Here is a 21,873-nt window from a genome sequence, read left to right on the forward strand (position 1 = left end):
TTACTACGCAATAGCCTGCCTCGCCCTCTCCTCTCAATTCCTCGGGGCTGACTACTGACCAGTTCTCTGTCTAACAGGTCCGGAAAATCTCTTAAGACCAGGGTCTTACCCTGAACAAGATCTTTGAGATAATCTGTTTAAACTGGTGGCGAAAGAAATTCGTCCAGCTCTCACTGCCTTCGTTCAGAAGTTATGGCCTTCTTAAGTTAGGAAACGGTCAGCCGAGTAGCCCTCACAACTGCATAGTTTCAATAACCACTTCTGTTAACGGCAGTATTCTTTCTAAAATGTAACGAGTACTTGTTAACGGCTGGATAATCTTTAGTGACTAGGATTAAAATCAAGTCCCAAGGCCATCATCTTAAACTCACCAAAGGAAAGTCTGAAGCCACCACATTACTAGAATCGTGTATACTGGTTTTACTATAAATAGAAGAACTTTGATTCAAATGACTCAATTAATTTCAAGGTCCACAACCTGATTAGAATTTTATATTATATGCGTTTATTAAGCAAGCTTTAGCAGGGTAAATGACAGGCATACAGAATTCACTTGAGATTAACATACAAAGAAAATCAATAAAATTTAGATCAATTTAACTATTTCCTAATAACCTCCCTACACTGTCATCTTTCTATCAAATAAGGTTTTGAGGTTGCAGCAGACTCCTACCCAGATGGAATTGGATCTCGGCAACAGAAGTCCTTGGTTAGAATCCTTCCACTTGTGACCGTGAAAAATTAATCCTTTTTTGGAAATGAAACAAAATGAACTGTCTGTTATATCCAACTGAACAGCTCTTGATCGGAATCTTTATCTTTAAAAAAGTAAATCCTTCCTCGGAATGGAAATAAGGTGAACTGTCTGTTATATCCAACCGAACAGCTCTTGATCGATCCTGTGACTTTTGTTCAATTCCCCAAGTCTGTGCGATGTATTTTGAAATCGCTGGGTCGAGTGCAGAGTAGGTAAATCCAATGAGGAACCGAGGCAGTGGGTCGGTGGATCTTCGCCTTGTTAATCCAGAGTGAGGTGAGTCTCGCTTTCCTTGGTTCCATCGGCGTAATCCTCTGCTGGTCTTTTTGCCGCTCTTGTGTTGAGCCTCAGCTCCGGAGACGAAGAACCTCGTGTTTCTTCAGACTCGTGGCTTTATACCTTTCTTTTCTCTCTCTCCATGGGAGTGTACCAAGACAAGGAACCTCTGCGCACGCAACCCATGGTCCCATCCAGGCCCCAACTCTCCACGTGTCTCTTTTTCCACGTGGGCGGTTGAACTAATGCACTTGTGACACCTGCAACCCGAGATCTGCTCCATTCACACCTCACGCCCTTCCTCTGATCTTTCACAGGCAGCTGCATCCTTCCACCATTTCAAGTTCAGAGTACAAATCACATTTATAACTTATTCTACCTCTCCAATTCATCATCTACCAATTCATTATAATATCCATAATTCATCAGTTGTAACTTAACGTGAGCTTACTACAAGTTTTCTGAAAAGAAACTAGGAATAATCCATAATTCTAATTACTTGACATCAAAGTTACAGTTTTAATACATGAGTAAATGTTTACTATAAGCAAACCAACATCAACAAAAGCGTTGCTCTTTAAATCTTATTCAATTACTCACAATATTTAGATAGTCTTTCTTATCTGCAGGCTGGAAACAGAATATTTATTTTTTTAACCTTTAAGTTTACTGTTGAGTATAAATTCCTCTTAAATGATTCATTTTAAAGATAACTTTGTTTATTGTTAATTAAAATCTCCAGCATCTTCTTGACTTAGACTTTTTCTTGACAAATGACATTTCGTTTCTATTTAAAAACTGGAGAATCAGCGGCAGCAAGCACCTTTGCTGACTTCCTGTTGCTGCTCCCTGTTGCAACTGACAGGATGTCAGCAGCTCCGTGCACACACAACTCAGCCGTTCTCCTCCTCTACATTTCTCAATCATTCATAATGTTATAATAACTAGAATTTATCATAAAATTTATAATTAAACTCTCATGCTAAGTAATAGTCTGAACTATTTTTATAAATCTGCCGTTTCTTAATGAATATTTAGAACTCTCTGAGAATCCGCACACGCTCTGACTTCTAACCACTTCCTGTCGCTGCAAAGGGTTATTTCTCCTCCTGTGTAAAACCTCAATTCATTACATTTTAATTCATTACATTTTAACAACCATAGATTATTTGATTTTAGTTCATCATTATAACTTTTTCTTTCTCTTTATCAATAGAGGGACTACATATCAAGTAAATATAGGGAATACACATTTGATAAACAGCATTAATCAACCTACAAAGCTGCAACAATCTCTTCAGGCCTTTTTATGCTCGGTTTTTCTGCAATGAGCCTGGACAGATCTCATACACACATATCAGATTTCTTGACACCCCCTCCATGAGATCAGACAGTGCTCAGCAGAAATCACCCTTACTCAAAGAAATCAAGACCGTCATCACGGCAAAGAAATAGAATATACTCTTCATGCCAGGATGCAGGAGAAATAGATGGTGTCCTCGCATCCACAAAGTCGTACTCCGTCAAATTCGATGGTCGCTCAAGCGCTTTCTGGAAAGAATAGAGGTTCTTCTGGGATGTGAAGTTGCAGATTCTTCACCCTCAGTTGTCACAAAGGGCTCAGTGTAGCCATCAAAACTCCACTACTTTTGACACCCCCTCCTTGGAGTTTTAATTTCCCCCATTAGGTGATGAATGTCGAAGAGAACTTGGATCTTCATCTTCACTAGATGACTGTCGTTTCTTCAGGATGTTGGAAGGAAGGAGGCCTCAAAAAAAAAAAAAAAATCTCGAATATTCAGTAACGCAAAGCAAAAAGAATAAGCAGCAGCAATCAGTAGCTAAAAGCAGAAGCAAACTTCTGCAACAAAGGGATTGGTCCATGTTCGTAGTCGTTATCCGTAGCGAGGGTCCTTCAGAGGTTTCCGAGTCGTCGTCGTTGTCATCAGAGTCTTCGGGATCTGATGTGTCAGCAGGCAGATTTGGTATTGTAGGCATTCTTTTCAGGCGGACTTCTTCCATTCTGGTTTTGTCGCTCGAATAATCAGTTGTACTCCAGGGTCTGCCTCACTTGGTTTTTCGCAGATCTTCTTGAGAGCCTGGTTGGAGGGGGCCAGGTTCCCGCCCTCTCCAAACCGGAGGTTCTGATGGGGCGAAGTAATGCATGCTGTGCCATGGTCTCGACATCTTTACATCGCCATCTCCTACTTTTCCAAAAATAATTTTTCCCGTCTAGTCCTCTATTTTTCTGCTGACCTTTGGTCTTGACGACTCGTTCTCCTCTTGCCTGTGTATCCGTTATTTCTGACTTTTCTTCTTCCATGGTAATGTGGAGGTGAGCATCTGCCAGGTACTGGTTTTAATTTTCTTATGAGGTGGCTCCGGTCCAGTACATGACACGGTGGCATAAACCTGCTCATCCGGCACCTCCGCAGATCATGACCCCCTAAATTGAGACCGGGGAGACGGGGAGGGTATGCAGAAACTCTGCCATTGCCTCTGTTCGTCTGGGTTCGTCGCGGCCCGGTTCCTCCCAAATGGTGGGGAGTCGGTTGGCTGTTAAACAAACCAGGCAGCAGCTCTTAGCTTCACTCCACATCAGCATTTCTTTCTCCATTGACAGGATTCCATTTTTGGCCCAATCCAATTTCTTCAGGGCTCTTCCTGCCCAAATCCCTGAAGCTGTTCTTCTAATTACAACCACCCCCTCTACGGTGGCCAGTCCGAGATAGGGTGGAGTGATACATGATTCACTGGCCATTTCACCGGCTTCTGTTTCTCTTTAGTCAGGAACTGGAGGGAGCTGCTCCTTGGATCCCCTTCTTCTCCAGCAACACTGTGTTCCTATCCAGTACTTGCTTGACTATGTCTGTTGTTTCAAACTTGGGTTTCACTGCTGCATTCACAGGCTGATCTCTTCCTCTGACCCACACGCGCTGTCCCACTCGGAATGGCACCGTGGGCGTCAGCCTCTCCTTTTTGTCGCTGGAGCTCCGCCCCACTTCCTTCATGATGAAGGGCCGTTGGTTGAGCTCCATCGCTGGGGCTGGTCTCTCGGCTCTGCTGCTGTCATCCAGGGCCTGCCCCATTTCCACTGCTTTGGTGATCCAGCCGTTGGTGTTAGCATTCTTAGCTATCCAGCTCCTCACTAATCCTATGGTGCGTTCCACCACCCCGTTGGCCTGGGGGTTATATGGTGGTGAATAAACTCGCCTCACCCCATATGTCTGGCACTATTGATCAACCTGTGCATTACGGAAACGCTTCCCATTATCCGTACGCAGCTCTTTCGGGATTCCCAGGGCACTGCACACTTGCTCCAGCATGCCGACAACACTATTGCCGTTTGCTCTCCGGGCTGCCTTTACAGTCACAAATCCCGACTTAGAATCCACCAGCACTAAGAGGAACGTCTCACCTCTTCTTCCTGTGCTCCTGATGGTCAACCCGTCCAATCGCTGCCCTCGGTGACCTGCGTTGTATCGACTACACACTTCGCAGTCCCTCAGCACGCGTTTGGACCTTCTTTACTGGGATCCAAAGCTCTTGCTCCTCCAGCTCCCCACGGGTAGATCGCACGCCTGCATGTTCTGAGGCCTCATGCCCGCTCCGCACGACCTCATCCCCGTACTCCTCTGGGACTCTCCAACCTTTGGGAGTACTGTCCCACCTCTCGATACCGACAAAGTCCATCTTTCACTATTGGACTTAACAGTCCACTTCTTCATTCCCACGCCAATAAGCTTCCTCTTGCTTATGCGCTCGTTGATGCTCAACTTCGAGTTCCAGCTGCAGCTTTAACTCTTCTTTTCACCAACTCCAACAGTCCTTCCAATATTGCTGTCACTTCTCCTACTGGGGTGCTGTCAGGGGCTCTTCCCTCCTGTCGGCTTGTTCCTTTGCGTCTTTGTTCAGGATAAACCCCCAGTAGGCTGTCTTTTCGGACCCTTCCCTTGATCCGTAGATGTAGAGTATCCCCTCTGGTTGTTCTGGTTTCTCATGTGTTTCTTGTAGTCGTTTCTTAGTGGGTAGTGCAGGCCCAATTTCAATCTCTGGGTCTAGCAAGATGCCTTCCCCTCTTCCCCACCGTACATTTGTTGCTGTCGTACTTTCAACAGTCTTAGGTGTCAGTCTCACAGCTGCTTGGATCGCCTTTCTCAAATCTTCCAGGTTCTGTTGATTAGCTGCTGTCCAAACCCATAGTCTCTTTTCTCCTTTCTCTTCATCTTCATTTTTCTTCAGACACGTATACAATGGTCTAGCGTACTTTTGGTAGTTGGGGACATGATCTCTGACATAGTTACATAATCCTAATATTTTCTGCAATTCATTTTCTGATTGAGGGGGTCGAATGTTCATCAGTTTTACTTTGTATCCCTCCGATAGTCCTAAATCTGACGTGACCTGGAAACCCAGATAATTCACCTGGAACTGTCCGAATTGGCATTTCTTGAGGTTTAATTTCAGACCTGCCTTAGTGAGGTTTTCGACCACAGTTTGCAGCTTTGCTAGGTGTTCTTCTTCGGTGTCATCAGCAATGAAAACCTCGTCTATGTAGACTGTTGCCCCCACGTCCCCCAGTACCTCCATTACGGCCGACTGGAAAACATTTGGAGAGTTCTTGTATCCCTGGGGCAACCTCTGCCAGACGTAGCTCTTGCCTTTATGAGTAAATGCTGTCTCTTCTACTTTTCCATTGGCAAAATGAACCTTTAGGTGTCCTGCTGTTTCTAGGTCTTTGCGGGTCATAGACACCTCTGCTCCAGTGTCCACTAGATAGGGCACTCCATCCACTTTAGCGTAGATTTCATCCCCCTTCCAGTAGGCATTCTCTAGAATGACCCGCGACCTGGACTCCATTATTTTGTTGGCCTCCCGGTCCCGGCCTTACGGGACTCACGGAGGGCCATTTTCTGTTCTGGGCTCAATTTCTTATAATCCTCATATGACATGAACGGGCCTTTCCTCGGCTGGCTTGAGGGTGTTGGTTGGATGACTGGTTTTCCCTGCGGTTCTGGTGTTCCTTTTTGGAATGGTCTACTCTGGAAGCTAGCTGATGGTCTCACACTTGCCTTGTTAGGTGGTTTTGCAGGCTGGCCAGACCCTTTCTTCCGTCTTTCCTCGTAGTACTGCTGCTCCAGGTCAAATCCTTGCACTGCTGTGTCCATCTGGGCGACCGTGGTGCTTCTCACAGGCAGCTTCACGAAGACCAACTCGCCTCTCCGTCCTTTAGTCACCTTACGTAGCACCTTCACATATCTCGCCGGGGAAACGGTTTGTTTAAGTGTGCGCCAAAGGGGCTCCAACCGGCTTCCCTTGTCGAGTTGTCCTCTGGCTCTCCTGATTTGGGATTTTTCATCATCCATGTCTTCTAACACCAACCTCTCATAGTGGTTCTGTGCAGACTCCGATCCAGTCATCGGTTCCGTAGTCACACTGGTAATCCACAGCTTCTTGGCTCCCTCGTATTTAGTAGCGGACACTACTGTAGGCCAGACATCCTTCAGATATCCTTCGAAGGGTCTTTTGACATCAACCATCTCCGCCTCTTTCTTCTTCCCCCAACGTTGTTCTCCTCGGAGCGGCTTATTTCCAGCTGAAGGCGGCCTCGGGTCGGTGAAGACGCTCTCGTGGTCGCTCCCTTCTTTCTCCACTGCTGGATGATCTTCCTTCCGCTGCTCCTCTCGGTCATCCGAGTCGCTGACGTCCTCAGATTGCGGCTGTCGAAGAGGTTCTCTCTGGCGGGAGTTCAGTGGCTGGATCTTGACTGGTCTCATCAGTCCGTCGTCCTTGTCAGCTTGCCGTTCGTTCTTCATTCTGTATACGTTGAGTTCTTCCAGTCCACTATGTCTTATTTCAAACGTGAACTCTTTGATGTACTTTGCTGCTTGGGGCTCTGCTCCATCCGATGAGGCCCTCAGCTCTATCTTGACAAGCTCCACCACTTTGTCTTTACCCGCCTGAAAAGTACTTGGAGGCGGGTTTGGTTGGATCGCCAGTGGGTATTTCTTAGCCTCTGGCGGGGAGTGCTCGACACGGCGTTGTTCCTCTTTTTCAGCCACCATCTGCACCCCTTGTTCCATCTGAAGTCGGTGCAGACAAGGGTTGACCACCACCACCAATTCCTTGAACCCGAAACGATGACTGTTGGTCTTGGCTATGGTCACCACCCCATTCTCCGCAACTGACTGGGCGGTGTCCCCTGGCAGATGTGGTGGCCTTAGTCCCTGCACGCTCACCACAACTCGTCTCATTCCTTCATTATTGCCAGCCACTAATCCCGCCGAGGCACGCCAAATCTTCGTCCGGTAGTCTTCAAGATTATCCCCTTTCTTGTACGCGTCGATCGGGACTAGTATCACTGCACCATAGGGAAGATTATATCCATTTACAACGAATACGTTCCCCTTAGTCACAGTGGTTCTGGCAGCTTCCAGCTGCAGTGATTTTTGATGGTAACTTTCTCCAGCTTTTTGTCTGAGTTCCTCTCGGAACTTCCGGTTGTGAATCTTATACTTGTAGTCGGTGAACACGATCAGTCCATCACCCTCGACATCCCACGGGCTCCCGATGATCTGAAGCACCTTGAGACCGGTCTGCATCCTGACACAGATGGCCTCCGGCGGCAGTGGGGCCAGACTCTGTGACATCCTCCAGATGTCCGACTTCTGGGTCTTTTTCCTTGGTCTGTAGGCTCCCCATTGTTCCTCGTCCGTGTTGTCCCCCGCGTCGTCGGAGCTGCTCTCCTCCTGATGTCGTGGTGGCGCCGATGGTTTCCTCTCCGTGCTGTGAAGCGTCGGGCGAAACTCAGACCGCTGGGCTCGACGCGACGACCAGTCGATCGCAGCCGTCTCCATCCCCTCCTCCTCAACCTTCCGCTGGGATGCTCCTTCCGCTTCTTCCAGGCGTGCTGATCGAGGACGTCCTTGGGTTGGTGACGGAGCCGGTCTAGATGGTCCTTCTTCCTCGTCGGCGGTCAGGTCGATGATCAGGTCGATTAAGTCCATGTCCGCTGATCCCAGCTCTCCGACGGGGGTCCCTGTCCTAGTCGGGAAACGGGATGGAGCCTCAGCGACGTCGGAATCCTCCTTTCTCGCAGCCGGGGCTGATGCTGGTTCTCGTTCCTTCTTCTCCTTCTTGTAGGCGTCCAGCCGCTCCAATTCCTCACGGCATTCAGTATAGTAATTAACTCCTTGGGCACTGGGGTTCACCAGTATCCCGTCTACCCCAGCAGCCAGGGTCGCTGTCTTGACCACGCTGTCGTACTTCTCAGAAGGGCTGTAGATCGTTCTTATGTCGTTGTCCTTTTTCTCCTCAAGCAGGTCAGCAATCCATCTCAGCCAGGCTTTGACCTCACCCTTTTTGCTGACCTTGACCGGACACGAAACTACACTCAACCGAGTGCCATGGTCCCGTTTGGAACAGCTGTAGATGCCTTGGGTGCCCACCAGGAGTTTCATCAACCCCAGTAGATTGTCCCGCTCGAGTGCGTAGTGATGATCATAAAACATACGCTGGTTTACTTTGGTCCATGTGTCGAATCCATCACCGAGCAGCAGCAGCTTCAGTGAAGTTCTCTGCAGTTGGGATTCAGAGAGCCTAAATTGCTCCCCTCCTCTACTCCATTCGCCTCCCTCGTGGCCAGAGCCACGTCCTTGTCGATTTCCTGGCATCGGTTTAACTCTCGAGCATCCATCTTCTTCTTCAGTATCCATTCTTGTTCTTTGTCTTCGAGTTGCCTATCCTCCAAAGCCTCTCTGAGCGCTATCGAGCAGGGATGGATTTAGGCTGGGTTGGCTACTGGCTTCACTGTCTGGATCTAGTCATCTATCCTCAGTAGAAGCTTTCCCTCACCTGTACGCCATACAGTTACTGCAAGGGTTGTGACTGACGGCCGATGCCAGTCACCGCTAACTCTTCTCCCTAAGAGCTAGCCACTAAGCGAGCTATTCAGAATCACACATCTGTTTTCACTGACTTAGTACCTGGGGCTCTCCTACTCCGTTGGAGTCGAGCCCACCCAGGGACGCCATGTTTGTTACTACGCAATAGCCTGCCTCGCCCTCTCCTCTCAATTCCTCGGGGCTGACTACTGACCAGTTCTCTGTCTAACAGGTCCGGAAAATCTCTTAAGACCAGGGTCTTACCCTGAACAAGATCTTTGAGATAATCTGTTTAAACTGGTGGCGAAAGAAATTCGTCCAGCTCTCACTGCCTTCGTTCAGAAGTTATGGCCTTCTTAAGTTAGGAAACGGTCAGCCGAGTAGCCCTCACAACTGCATAGTTTCAATAACCACTTCTGTTAACGGCAGTATTCTTTCTAAAATGTAACGAGTACTTGTTAACGGCTGGATAATCTTTAGTGACTAGGATTAAAATCAAGTCCCAAGGCCATCATCTTAAACTCACCAAAGGAAAGTCTGAAGCCACCACATTACTAGAATCGTGTATACTGGTTTTACTATAAATAGAAGAACTTTGATTCAAATGACTCAATTAATTTCAAGGTCCACAACCTGATTAGAATTTTATATTATATGCGTTTATTAAGCAAGCTTTAGCAGGGTAAATGACAGGCATACAGAATTCACTTGAGATTACCATACAAAGAAAATCAATAAAATTTAGATCAATTTAACTATTTCCTAATAACCTCCCTACACTGTCATCTTTCTATCAAATAAGGTTTTGAGGTTGCAGCAGACTCCTACCCAGATGGAATTGGATCTCGGCAACAGAAGTCCTTGGTTAGAATCCTTCCACTTGTGACCGTGAAAAATTAATCCTTTTTTGGAAATGAAACAAAATGAACTGTCTGTTATATCCAACTGAACAGCTCTTGATCGAATCTTTATCTTTAAAAAAAATCCTTCCTCGGAATGGAAATAAGGTGAACTGTCTGTTATATCCAACCGAACAGCTCTTGATCGATCCTGTGACTTTTGTTCAATTCCCCAAGTCTGTGCGATGTATTTTGAAATCGCTGGGTCGAGTGCAGAGTAGGTAAATCCAATGAGGAACCGAGGCAGTGGGTCGGTGGATCTTCGCCTTGTTAATCCAGAGTGAGGTGAGTCTCGCTTTCCTTGGTTCCATCGGCGTAATCCTCTGCTGGTCTTTTTGCCGCTCTTGTGTTGAGCCTCAGCTCCGGAGACGAAGAACCTCGTGTTTCTTCAGACTCGTGGCTTTATACCTTTCTTTCTCTCTCTCCATGGGAGTGTACCAAGACAAGGAACCTCTGCGCACGCAACCCATGGTCCCATCCAGGCCCCAACTCTCCACGTGTCTCTTTTTCCACGTGGGCGGTTGAACTAATGCACTTGTGACACCTGCAACCCGAGATCTGCTCCATTCACACCTCACGCCCTTCCTCTGATCTTTCACAGGCAGCTGCATCCTTCCACCATTTCAAGTTCAGAGTACAAATCACATTTATAACTTATTCTACCTCTCCAATTCATCATCTACCAATTCATTATAATATCCATAATTCATCAGTTGTAACTTAACGTGAGCTTACTACAAGTTTTCTGAAAAGAAACTAGGAATAATCCATAATTCTAATTACTTGACATCAAAGTTACAGTTTTAATACATGAGTAAATGTTTACTATAAGCAAACCAACATCAACAAAAGCGTTGCTCTTTAAATCTTATTCAATTACTCACAATATTTAGATAGTCTTTCTTATCTGCAGGCTGGAAACAGAATATTTATTTTTTTAACCTTTAAGTTTACTGTTGAGTATAAATTCCTCTTAAATGATTCATTTTAAAGATAACTTTGTTTATTGTTAATTAAAATCTCCAGCATCTTCTTGACTTAGACTTTTTCTTGACAAATGACATTTCGTTTCTATTTAAAAACTGGAGAATCAGCGGCAGCAAGCACCTTTGCTGACTTCCTGTTGCTGCTCCCTGTTGCAACTGACAGGATGTCAGCAGCTCCGTGCACACACAACTCAGCCGTTCTCCTCCTCTACATTTCTCAATCATTCATAATGTTATAATAACTAGAATTTATCATAAAATTTATAATTAAACTCTCATGCTAAGTAATAGTCTGAACTATTTTTATAAATCTGCCGTTTCTTAATGAATATTTAGAACTCTCTGAGAATCCGCACACGCTCTGACTTCTAACCACTTCCTGTCGCTGCAAAGGGTTATTTCTCCTCCTGTGTAAAACCTCAATTCATTACATTTTAATTCATTACATTTTAACAACCATAGATTATTTGATTTTAGTTCATCATTATAACTTTTTCTTTCTCTTTATCAATAGAGGGACTACATATCAAGTAAATATAGGGAATACACATTTGATAAACAGCATTAATCAACCTACAAAGCTGCAACAATCTCTTCAGGCCTTTTTATGCTCGGTTTTTCTGCAATGAGCCTGGACAGATCTCATACACAAATATCAGATTTCTTGACAAATTGTTATTGTAAACTACAGGTTCAGATTCAACATCTTTCATCAACTTTATGCTATTTTGAGCTAGAAGGTGTTTCAGCTTGTTTGGAAACAGTTATGTTTATCAGTTTTACACTACGTACTAAACAGTATATCATCAGTTTTACACGATGGGTGCATTCACATCACCCCAGTTTAATCCGCTTTAATCAAACTCTAGTTCATTTGTCTAGAAAGTCCGGTTTGTTTAGGAGGGTGTGAATGATCAATCAAACTCTGATGCAGATCAAAACAGTGAACTAAAAATCTAGGTTTAGGTTCAGTCGAGGTAAACTTTGTTCTAATCCATATGTGGACGCAAGCGGACCGAAAACCGCACCAAAAGCAGGAAGTGAAATATAGCGCAGAGCATTCTGGGTAAATAGAACCAAAACAAACGTGAAAGTCTAACCCCTTGCTCATGATCTTTTACCTACCACTACAATCTGATCCTGTTGTTTGCATTTTGTGAAGAAGGAAGTATGTTCATGTCTCCTTCTGAAGTTTTCCTGTCATTTTCTTCAGTAGCTCCTGGTGCAGAGCCACCACAGGCGACGAGGTGAAAAGGTTTTTCAAAGGGTTTAGATTGTTTTACACAGTGCAGTGTGAAAGCAAACCGCACCAGCTGAAAATGTTTCCATTTTGGTCCCTAATCGAATTGTCTACCGAACGATCAGTTGAAGTATTTGAAGAATCAGTAAAGTCAACTTTGATCATTTAATCAATGGTGGAAAACAAAATTTCTGATTATTTTTGGTAAACTGCATTTCTTGAAATTCTGACAGCAGAATTGAATATATTAATCTGTGTGCACATTGTGTAGTAGTCGATTGTCGATTTGTTCTTCCTCCATTTCCTCTTTGCTTTTCTGGAAATTTCTGTTGAGCTTCTTGATGTCTTTAGCTTTCCATGGGCATATTCATTTATTAAAAGCTTTTTTTGAGAATAGCGGAGCTACATGGTCTCATTTGTTAAAATAGTGACTGACCACTGAGTCACAGGGATCAGTTAAAACAACAGAGGAATTTTGGTTAAAAACACCTCAGGGTGTCCCTGCACTTTTTCAAAATACTCACTGCCCTAATAAATGTCCAAACAATGTATTGGCAGTCCTCTCTGAGCTCATATAGGAAATGATGCAAATGTGACCTATGTGGTTCTGGTGGCTTCTCTTAGGGTGGCAATTAATGACAGGAGCTCAAGCTGGCATCAGTTGTTTTCTTTAATTCACCATCTGTATTTCACACATGGGCATCGAGGTAAAGTCAGTCTCTAGCATAAAACACGCTCCTCGACAGTGATCCTCATGGCTCTGAGGATTACCCATAATACAGTAATCAAAATAAAATCATTGAAAATTACAGTGATCGCATAGTGGATTTAGTTTACACTAAAGGAACAACCAGCGAGTGTCATGTTTTTTAAGAAAGTAAAGCAATTAACTAAAATGCTCTGAAAAATAAAATAAAATGCTGACATTTTATTTACTACATGCCATTTTTATATTTTAGTTTATATAAACTTGTATCTTGAAATAATCCAAAAACATAAATGAACCATATCTTCATATAAAACTGTTAAAATAAAACTCGGCCTTGTATTAACTATCTGCTACGAGATTTAGTAAAACATACCTGTATTTCACACATGGGCATCGAGGTAAAGTCAGTCTCTAGCATAAAACACGCTCCTGCAAGGAGGAGCCACAATGTTAACGTGGGAAATTCCCGCCACACTTTCTCACGAACTAAAAATTTCTAAAACGCAACAAAAACAATATAATAGCAAAACAGTGTGACCTACATAAAACATATTTCAATAATATGCACAAACGAAAACCATAAACATATTTTATATATAATATTTCTTTATAACATTGCAGAGACACGTTACCTTGACAGTGATCCTCATGGCTCTGAGGATTACCCATAATACCCTGCTCTTTCTAGGGTGAATGTAATACTCCATTAAACCAGCAGATGGTGCATTTTAGCAGGATTTAACCTGAACCATTTTAACTATGTTACACAAACATATTTATGGAAAAAAGAAATACATCCTGAGTTTACGGGATTAAGTTAATTTTTCTGAAAGCTTTATGTTTGCAGTTCACTGCAACATCTGACAGCAATTATCTCTCTGCTCTAAAAGTTATTCTGCCTCTTCTTGTAACAGGAAGCTGCAAGAGGAAGGAATATAAAAATAAAAGCAGAGCTCAACAGCGTTTTCAGATACCAATCAGGTTCTGTTTTTTCTGAAGTAATGCACACAAACAACTAAAACTCATTTTCCAACTAGAAGCAGAAAGATTTTAGCAGAAAATATTTGACTAGGTTTTGCAAAGTAACACAAACAAACATGGTGATTTTGATCTTCACTTAAATGACATCAGTTCCCAGTATAACTCCAGCTAAACCTGAAGGTGACATCATTTCACACAGTTGGCCTCGTGTTTCAAAGCTTAACCCTTTGTGGGGATAACAAGACAGAAGTGCCAAACAAAGGACTCATCCGGGATCATTAGTTCAATATTTGGAAAATTGGGTCAATTTGTAACCCAGCATTTCTGAGAGAGATGCAGATCGACTGTGTGATTATCAGCCTGTTACATTAGCTAGCTTAGCTACAGGCTAGTGTTAACCTCCATTTCACCAGCATTTAATCAGTCAAGAGAATTATTTACTAATCTATTTATATGTTGTTAGCCTATGCCTGCACCTTTTCAAAATACTCATTTCCCTAATAAATGTCCAAACAATGTATTGGCAGTTCTCTCTGAGCTCATATAGGAAATGATGCAAACACATTTGTGGAAAAAAAAAATACATTCTGAGCTTCCATGATTAAGTTAATTTTTCTGAAAGTTTTATGTTTGCAGTTCACTGCAACATCTGACATCAATTATCTCTCTGCTCTAAAAGTTATTCTGCCTCTTCTTGTAACAGGAAGCTGCAAGAGGAAGGAACATAAAAATAAAAGCAGAGCTCAACAGCGTTTTCAGATACCAGTCAGGTTTTGTTTTTTCTGAGGGAATGCACACAAACAACTAAAACTCATTTTTCAACTAGAAGCAGAAGGATTTTGCTGAGGCCAAAATGTCCCCACACTCTGTCTTTTGCACAAGGAGGAGCAAACAACTCAAAAACCCAAACAGCAAAGAAATCAGGGGCAAGGTATTTTATTACAAAGGAAAGCATCACTAATAGTGACACAATAAATCAGTCCTCTTTTTCTCAATAAAATCCAGGGCTCAGTAATTGCCCTTAATAAAAGTCACTAATCAGAGGCCACGGGTTGGGTTCCGCTTCTTATGTTCCTTCTGGTGGAGGTCATCGTCTGCAGCGAACTCTCTTGCTGATTCACAGCTGACTGCGTGACGCTTCAGCACCGCTCCACTCTTCGGCGTGCCACGCCCCTCTTCCGCCTGATCCAGCTGAAAGAAAGAGCAGGAAAGCGCCAGCATGCCCGCACCAGAACTCCGTAGGAATACGTATTTCCTGCCAATACTTTCGGACCAAAATTGGAGCGCTACTTACAGGCGCGGTGATCCTCTGCACTGGGCCGTTTGTCCAACTCCCGGTCTTCTGTGCCTGACGTGCAGGTCCCGTCTGCCCCTCGTTCCGCAGCGTTTCAGTTTCTGTAGTCTACAAAATCAGGTTGTTCCTTCCATCCAGGCTCCTTTTATTTTGGCTTTTATTAGCCTCTGCTGACACCATATGGACGGCCAATTAGTGTGTTCCGCCTCCTTGGACAAACAACTTCAGTCCAGTGCGTTTGGATTGTTAAAGGGGAAAAATAGAAAAGACAAACCCCAAACAATACAAGCATGCAAAGCACAACAAAAGTCAACAAAATAAAAAGATCACAATCTTATTTTCCCCTGGCAACATCAGCAGAGAAATACTTGACTAGGTTTTGCAAAGTAACACAAACAAACATGATGATTTTGATCTTCATTTAAATGACATCAGTTCTCAGTATAACTCCAGCTAAACCTGAAGGTGACATCATTTCACACAGTTGGCCTCGTGTTTCAAAGCTTAACCCTTTGTGGGGATAACAAGACAGAAGTGCCAAACAAAGGACTCATCTGGGATCATTAATTCAATATTTGGAAACAAGGCTAACACCAACTGAACGGCTTCATTCACTTCCTCTACTGCCATTGCTAAAGCTAAAGGCAGATTACAATTGTAAAACAGAGCAGAAAACCAAAGTTATTGTTCACAATTTCTTGTTTTGCTTGTTAATTTTCCCAGTAGAAAATCTACTGGAGGGAATCCAGGGGAAGGGGACCAAACCTGGACTGTGTTGTAATCGAGATTTTATTCAAGCAGAATCACACAGGAAGGCAACGACCAGGCTGGCAACTCAGACACTTCCTGGATTTGCTTATCAAAATTCTTACAGCCATTGTTTAGTTTATTTTGCTTCTTTTTTTTTTTTACAACTTCTTCCATCTTTACGGGTATAAATCTAGTGTGATAATTTAATGCTGAAACACTTTCTGGAGTTGGAATCCTAGGACTGAACTTCATTTACAATTATTGTTGCTCTTTCTTGTTTATTTTACTTCCTGGACTACAACAAAGTAGTCCAGGAAGTAGTCTCCTCAACTACTTCCTCATACGACCAACGACACCAAACTTCCTCTTTCTGGAACAGTGACTGAAACTTCCACCGTCTCTCCTCCAATGCTGCAGCATGATGAGCATAACTCAGTGACTCTCTATGAATGTTTTTGATGACAGAATAACATGAAGTAGAGCTCAAAAGTGTATTTTAGATAATATTACCCCTGTGACCCAATATAAAAACAACAATAAAACTTCATTCCTCATGTAACAGTTTTTAAACTGGATTTTTCTAAATTAATGAAAAATTCTATATAAATTTTCTCACCAACTGAAGTTTTGGTCTGAAGTTGTGACTTCCTCTTTCAAACATATACATGAAGTGTGAATTCGACTGAACCAACAACTTATTTATGGCATGACAGAAAGTACCAACACAGGAAGTGGTGTTAATAGGAAGCGACCAGTAAGGACAGATATTCTGTGACGACAACACTTGACAATCCTCACAATCCGAGAGCCACGATTCTAGATCATGATTTAAACATGACCAACACTTTGCTGTGCTTATTACGTAAGTATATCATATTTTCTCTTTGGATACTTCATCTGTATAGTGTGAAAAACAAAATGTTTGGACTTTGATTGCTGAGATGCTTAATTTGCTTCAGTCTTTACTCTTGCATACAATTTGTATTTAATACCCTCGCAACATAATTTTGGTAAATTTTGAATGGGGCCAGAATTTCTTCTTGAGCGTCTGAACAGAAAGTTGAACTTACATTATATTTAGCATATTTTTTGTGAACAGGTAGAAACACTTAACCACAATTATTTTACAGAAAAAATGTCAATATCAAATCATAAACATTATTCACTCTCCTTTTTCCTATAATGATTTGAATTATGTTCTGTTAATGTAGGGAGGTGAGGAAAAGCTGAATTGTAATTATTCATAGAAAATGACCAATTTTATGGCTTCTGTAGCCTGATTACTCTGCCAGCTCTATTACAGCTTCACTTGAGGAAGTGAGGATCAATTGAGAAAATTATTTTTACGTCTTCTTTAGAGGGGCTGTAGTCGGGTTTCCTTCATACCTTATGGATTCTATGAATTCTTAAGGCCCTCATCTTGGAAGTTAAGAACCAGGTCCATTTGCACAAAAAATCTTTGCTGCCACCTCTCCTTTGGCTGCCACCTTACTGTGGTGGAGGGGTTTGAGTGCCCCAATGATCCTTGGAGCTTTGCTGTCTGGGGTTTTATGTCTCTGGTAGGGTCACCTAAGGCAGACAGGTTCTAGGTGAGGGACCAGACAAAGTGTAGTCCAAAGACCCCTATGATGAACGAAAACTTTGGATTTGGTGTTCCCTCGCCCGGATGTGGGACACCGGAACCTCACTCTGGAGCCAGGCCTGGAATGGGGGCACGATGGTGAGCACCTTGTGGCCAGGCTTTTACTCATGGAGCTCAGCCAGGTTCAGTCCAAAGAGAAGACATGGGTCCCCCGACCCATGGGCCCATCACATATGAGAGGAGTCGGTGATTTTGTCCTGCCCCAAGTGGAAGAATTCAAGTATCTCGGGATCTTGTTCACGAATGAGGGAAGAAAGGAGCGGGAGATTAACAGGCGGATTGGTGCAGCGTCTGCCATGAAGCGTGCGCTGTAACGGTCAGTTGTGGTAAAGAGAAAACTCTCGATTTACCAGTCGATCTACGTTCCCACCCTTGAATACAAGCGGCTGAAATGGGTTTTCTCCGTAGGGTGTCTGGGCTCTACCTTAGAGTGAGAAGCTCAGTCATCGGGAGGGACTCAGAGTAGAGCTGCTGCTCCTTCACGTTGTGAGGAGCCAGTTGAGGTGGCTCAGGCATCTGGTCAGGATGCTTCCTGGACGCCTCCCTGGTGAGGTGTTCAGGGGAAGTCCCACCAGGAGGAGGGGACAACCGGGGAAGACCCAGGACACGCTGGAGGGACTATGTTTCTTGGCTGGCTTTGAACGCTTCGGGATTCCCCCGGAGGAGCTGGAACAAGTGGCTGGAGAGAGGGAAGTCTGGGCCTCCCTTCTGAAGCTGCTACCCCCGTGACCCGACCCCGGATAAAGTGGAAGAAAATGGATGGATGGATGAATGGATCTCTTTTGCCCATTCTGTACATAAACAGATTGTGCTTTATGACCTCCTCACTGTAATAGGATACCCAATGTTTAAAGCCTTTGAGATCCAATAAGGCTACTGGCTTAAAGTGGGTCAACAATAGGGTGACCAAACGTCCGTATTTCACGTCCTGTCCCGGGCGTCCCGAGTTTTTTTTAGAAAGTGAGGAAATGTCTTGTTTTTTAAATTACCTTCAGTGGACCATTAAATTTACGGGCACTAGGGCACTGCGCTGCGTGACGTAATCCCTGAGCCGCGTCAGTGCGGGCAGCCCTGTTCTTAATCAGAAGATAGATAGCGTGGCTGTCAGCACGCCAACAACATGCCAAAGTGATATTATGTTATTGTACCCCCGCTCCAAGGTGTCCTGGTTTTCCCAAATGAAAATATGGTCACTCTAGTCAACAATGTCTCCATTAAAACCAACAGGATCAAAATGACTTCGCTTTTCTTCGTTCATGAAATGTATTTATTCTTGTTATATTATTGTTGTGATTTTAGTTCTGTTATTTTTTATGTTGTTTTAACAACAGCCAAAGAGACAATCAATGAAAATTTGATTATTTCTGCTGACTCAGGCAAATTCATCTTCTTTAATGTTGATTAAAGTCAACTGCCCCTTTAACAAAGTAATATAAATAAATGTACTAAAAGTCCCATATTGACTGTTGGATCTAAAATATGCATAGCTGTTCCTCCAGAAGTATGTAAAAATAGCAGTAAATTTATTACATGTTTTATATTTTATTTTTACTTGATAACTAACAAAATTGTAAACTTTGCTTTAGTTCCCAGTTTTCTCCTCTGCTGTGGAAATCTTACAGGTAAAACAACAATCTTCTCTCATTATTGTTGACTAGAGCTGTGAATATTTACATCAACATTTGATTCAATGATGCTTCTGTCTTCTGTTCATTCATCTTCATGTCACACCAGTTAAATGTTGTCTCAGGGAAACTCAGACAACTTTTACCTGCACTTACTTTTATTGAGAGGGTGTTGTTGGGATTAATACGATGAATTTTCCTGTTGGGAGAAAAATAGAAATGTGTTTTACTGGCAAGTTAGCATCTGGAGAACCTTTGGTCTTTTGAACTATAAATAGCTGCGAGAGACGTTGGAGCAACAAGCCTGTTATATTTGAAGTGACTCCATATGAGGCCACCAAAAAACAAAAAACAATCCATCTTCCTTCTACTACTTTCTGTTTTGCTATTTGTCTTTTTTATCAATCAGTAACATCCAGTTATTGATTAAGGGACTTTTGTGAAGCAAATAAAGTGTATCCATTATGAAACATCAATTTCTATACAGCCACAGAAATAAATTGGCATGTTTCCGTTAAGCAAATGTATTTTTGTAATTTTAATTTGTGCAGTTTTGTGGTCTATGGAAATGCAGCTACTAACTATATTGAAATACTATAATAATCATTTAATAATCACATTGTCAGTGATATGTCATTCTCATCACTGTTATTCTCAAAGCACTGAGAATAATTATTACAATAGAATATATCATTGAATAGATCAGTGTTATATCCTGCAGAACAATGATCATTGAAACTATTAAGATGGTTCAAAAGTTAATGCTTTAGATTGTTAAAACTGAATTATACCCTGTTGTGGATTTCTTTGTCATATCAGATGAAAATCATCAGACATTAACACTGAACATAATAAAAGTTCAAACTATATTTTGAAGTGACAATTAATGAATCTTAAAATTTTCTCAACTTTTTCAGTGAAGGTTCAGTTGAAATGATTTTGTCTTCAAATTTAGGACTTTTTATCCACATTCTTAATGTTTGATGGATTATCTTTTAAATTTCTTATCTTGGGTCAGATTATTTTTGTGTCTTTTCACAAAGTTCCTCACCACAGTTTGCTGGTATTTTAAAACACCAACTTTGTCTATAATACACTCTGTAAATAACATGATACTTGATTATTTTCCGTCTCCAACTGGATGATTTGCCTCTTTCATTTAAATTTTTTCCAACTCCACACAATGACAGGAAATTATGATATGTTTCCTTATGATGCAGGAGTCTAACTAGGAAGTGGAGGCTCTTTGAGTCTTAGAAAAATATAAATACACATTACCAATATGAAAAACATTTCAGTTCTTTCTTCAGTTGCTGATGGAACAAAAACTACCTATTAAAATGTGTTTTACTGTGTTGAGTCTGTTTCATTTTGCACATTTCTAGGAGGATTAATAAATAAAAAATTCTGTGTCCAGCAGCACTAAAGCCAGTCCTGACTGTGTTTCCATCTTGGCCGAGTCCTGGAGACTCAGTGACTCTGAACTGTGAGGTTAAACCTTCGTCTGCAGGATGGAGCTTCTACTGGTATAAAGTTGTTCCTGATCTGTCAAAGAACAACTACAGATATGATTCACTGCCTGGTAACATCAGTGGGACTGAAAATAACTCCGTCATCATTCATGAACTGAAACACACAGCAGGATTTGCATGTAGAGCTGAAAGAGGAAACCCAGAGGATTTGACTGATTTCAGTGAACCAAAGTTTGTCTGGTATTCAGGTCAGTGTGATTCAAACTAATGAACTAATCTTCTGTCATTCAGTTTTAGTTAATGTGTGATTATTTCATTTTGACTTAAAAGTGTGAGTATCATGTTAAACTAAGCAGGGCCGTGCAGAGACCTTTGGAGGGACAGGGGCTCAAAGTTAAAAAAGGGCACATTGAACAAAAACCCCACACAACAACATAACAACAACCCATATTGATCAATAATTTAATGTGATCCTACTATATCATAGCCATCATGAGGGGGAAATGCAAATCAAATCTAGTCTATATTTTCTCCAACAGGTAAAAAGTTTCTGTTTCTGCTGCTGACAGTCCTGGAGGTCTGAGTTGATCTGAGACTGTAGCTGTTAAACAGACCAGAGGAGAAAAGGTCAAAGGTTATGAAGTTATGAAATAAGAACATTTGCTGCCATTTTACTAATTAAGCCCTAAAAATATCTATTTAACCTCTTGAACAGGGGTCACCAACCTTTTTGAGACTGGGAGCTACTTCATGTGTCCAGAGCAACACAAAGGGCTACTTGTTTGACACAGACATAAATATTCTTGGCTCAGCCTTTATAACAATAATACATATATGTATATATGATTACATGCTGCCTGATCATATTAATGTTAGGGACTACTGACAATAGTTATCAGTAATAATTTACCATGGCAGATATGATTAATTCCTATTATGTGATCAGAAGTTCTCAGTTCAGAGTTTTAAGTTTGATTCCCTTTTGGAGTTTTTCTGTGTGATTCTAAATTTCCCACAAGTGACTGAGAGTCTGGATTGTTGCAGCTGCAGCTGAACAGCTGGACGCACTGAGAGATTTTCCTTTAAATAAAAAAAGAAAAGTTATTATTTTTTATTATCCAACCCTCTTTACTATTAACAAAATTGTGGAGAGAAGAAGAAAATTTTGTGCCAAAACATGCAGCACATCAGTTTGAGTCTCTGGGGGTCAAAGGTCAGCCAAAGCTAGAAATGATGAATGGAGTTTCAATCTCCCGTAGTTCTAAGATCCCGCCTGAGTTTTTTACAGTGCGCGGTTCTGGCTGGTCGCCGGTTTATTAGGTTTTTTGTGGTTTCGCAAACTTAAAATCAACCTATCAA

The 21,873-nt window shown here is 42.4% G+C and overlaps 1 long non-coding RNA gene across 1 annotated transcript; it reads left to right on the forward strand.

Moving 5' to 3' along the window:
* The first annotated feature begins 16,410 nt into the window (after positions 1 to 16,410).
* On the forward strand, positions 16,411 to 20,612 carry LOC122819897. Its single transcript, XR_006368682.1, has 3 exons — positions 16,411 to 16,637; positions 19,004 to 19,039; positions 20,460 to 20,612. It is a non-coding gene; the product is annotated as an uncharacterized LOC122819897 (long non-coding RNA).
* The last annotated feature ends 1,261 nt before the right edge of the window (positions 20,613 to 21,873 follow it).

The sequence above is a fragment of the Gambusia affinis genome, linkage group LG18, assembly GCF_019740435.1.
Source record: "Gambusia affinis linkage group LG18, SWU_Gaff_1.0, whole genome shotgun sequence".
Classification (NCBI taxonomy): Eukaryota; Metazoa; Chordata; class Actinopteri; order Cyprinodontiformes; family Poeciliidae; genus Gambusia; species Gambusia affinis.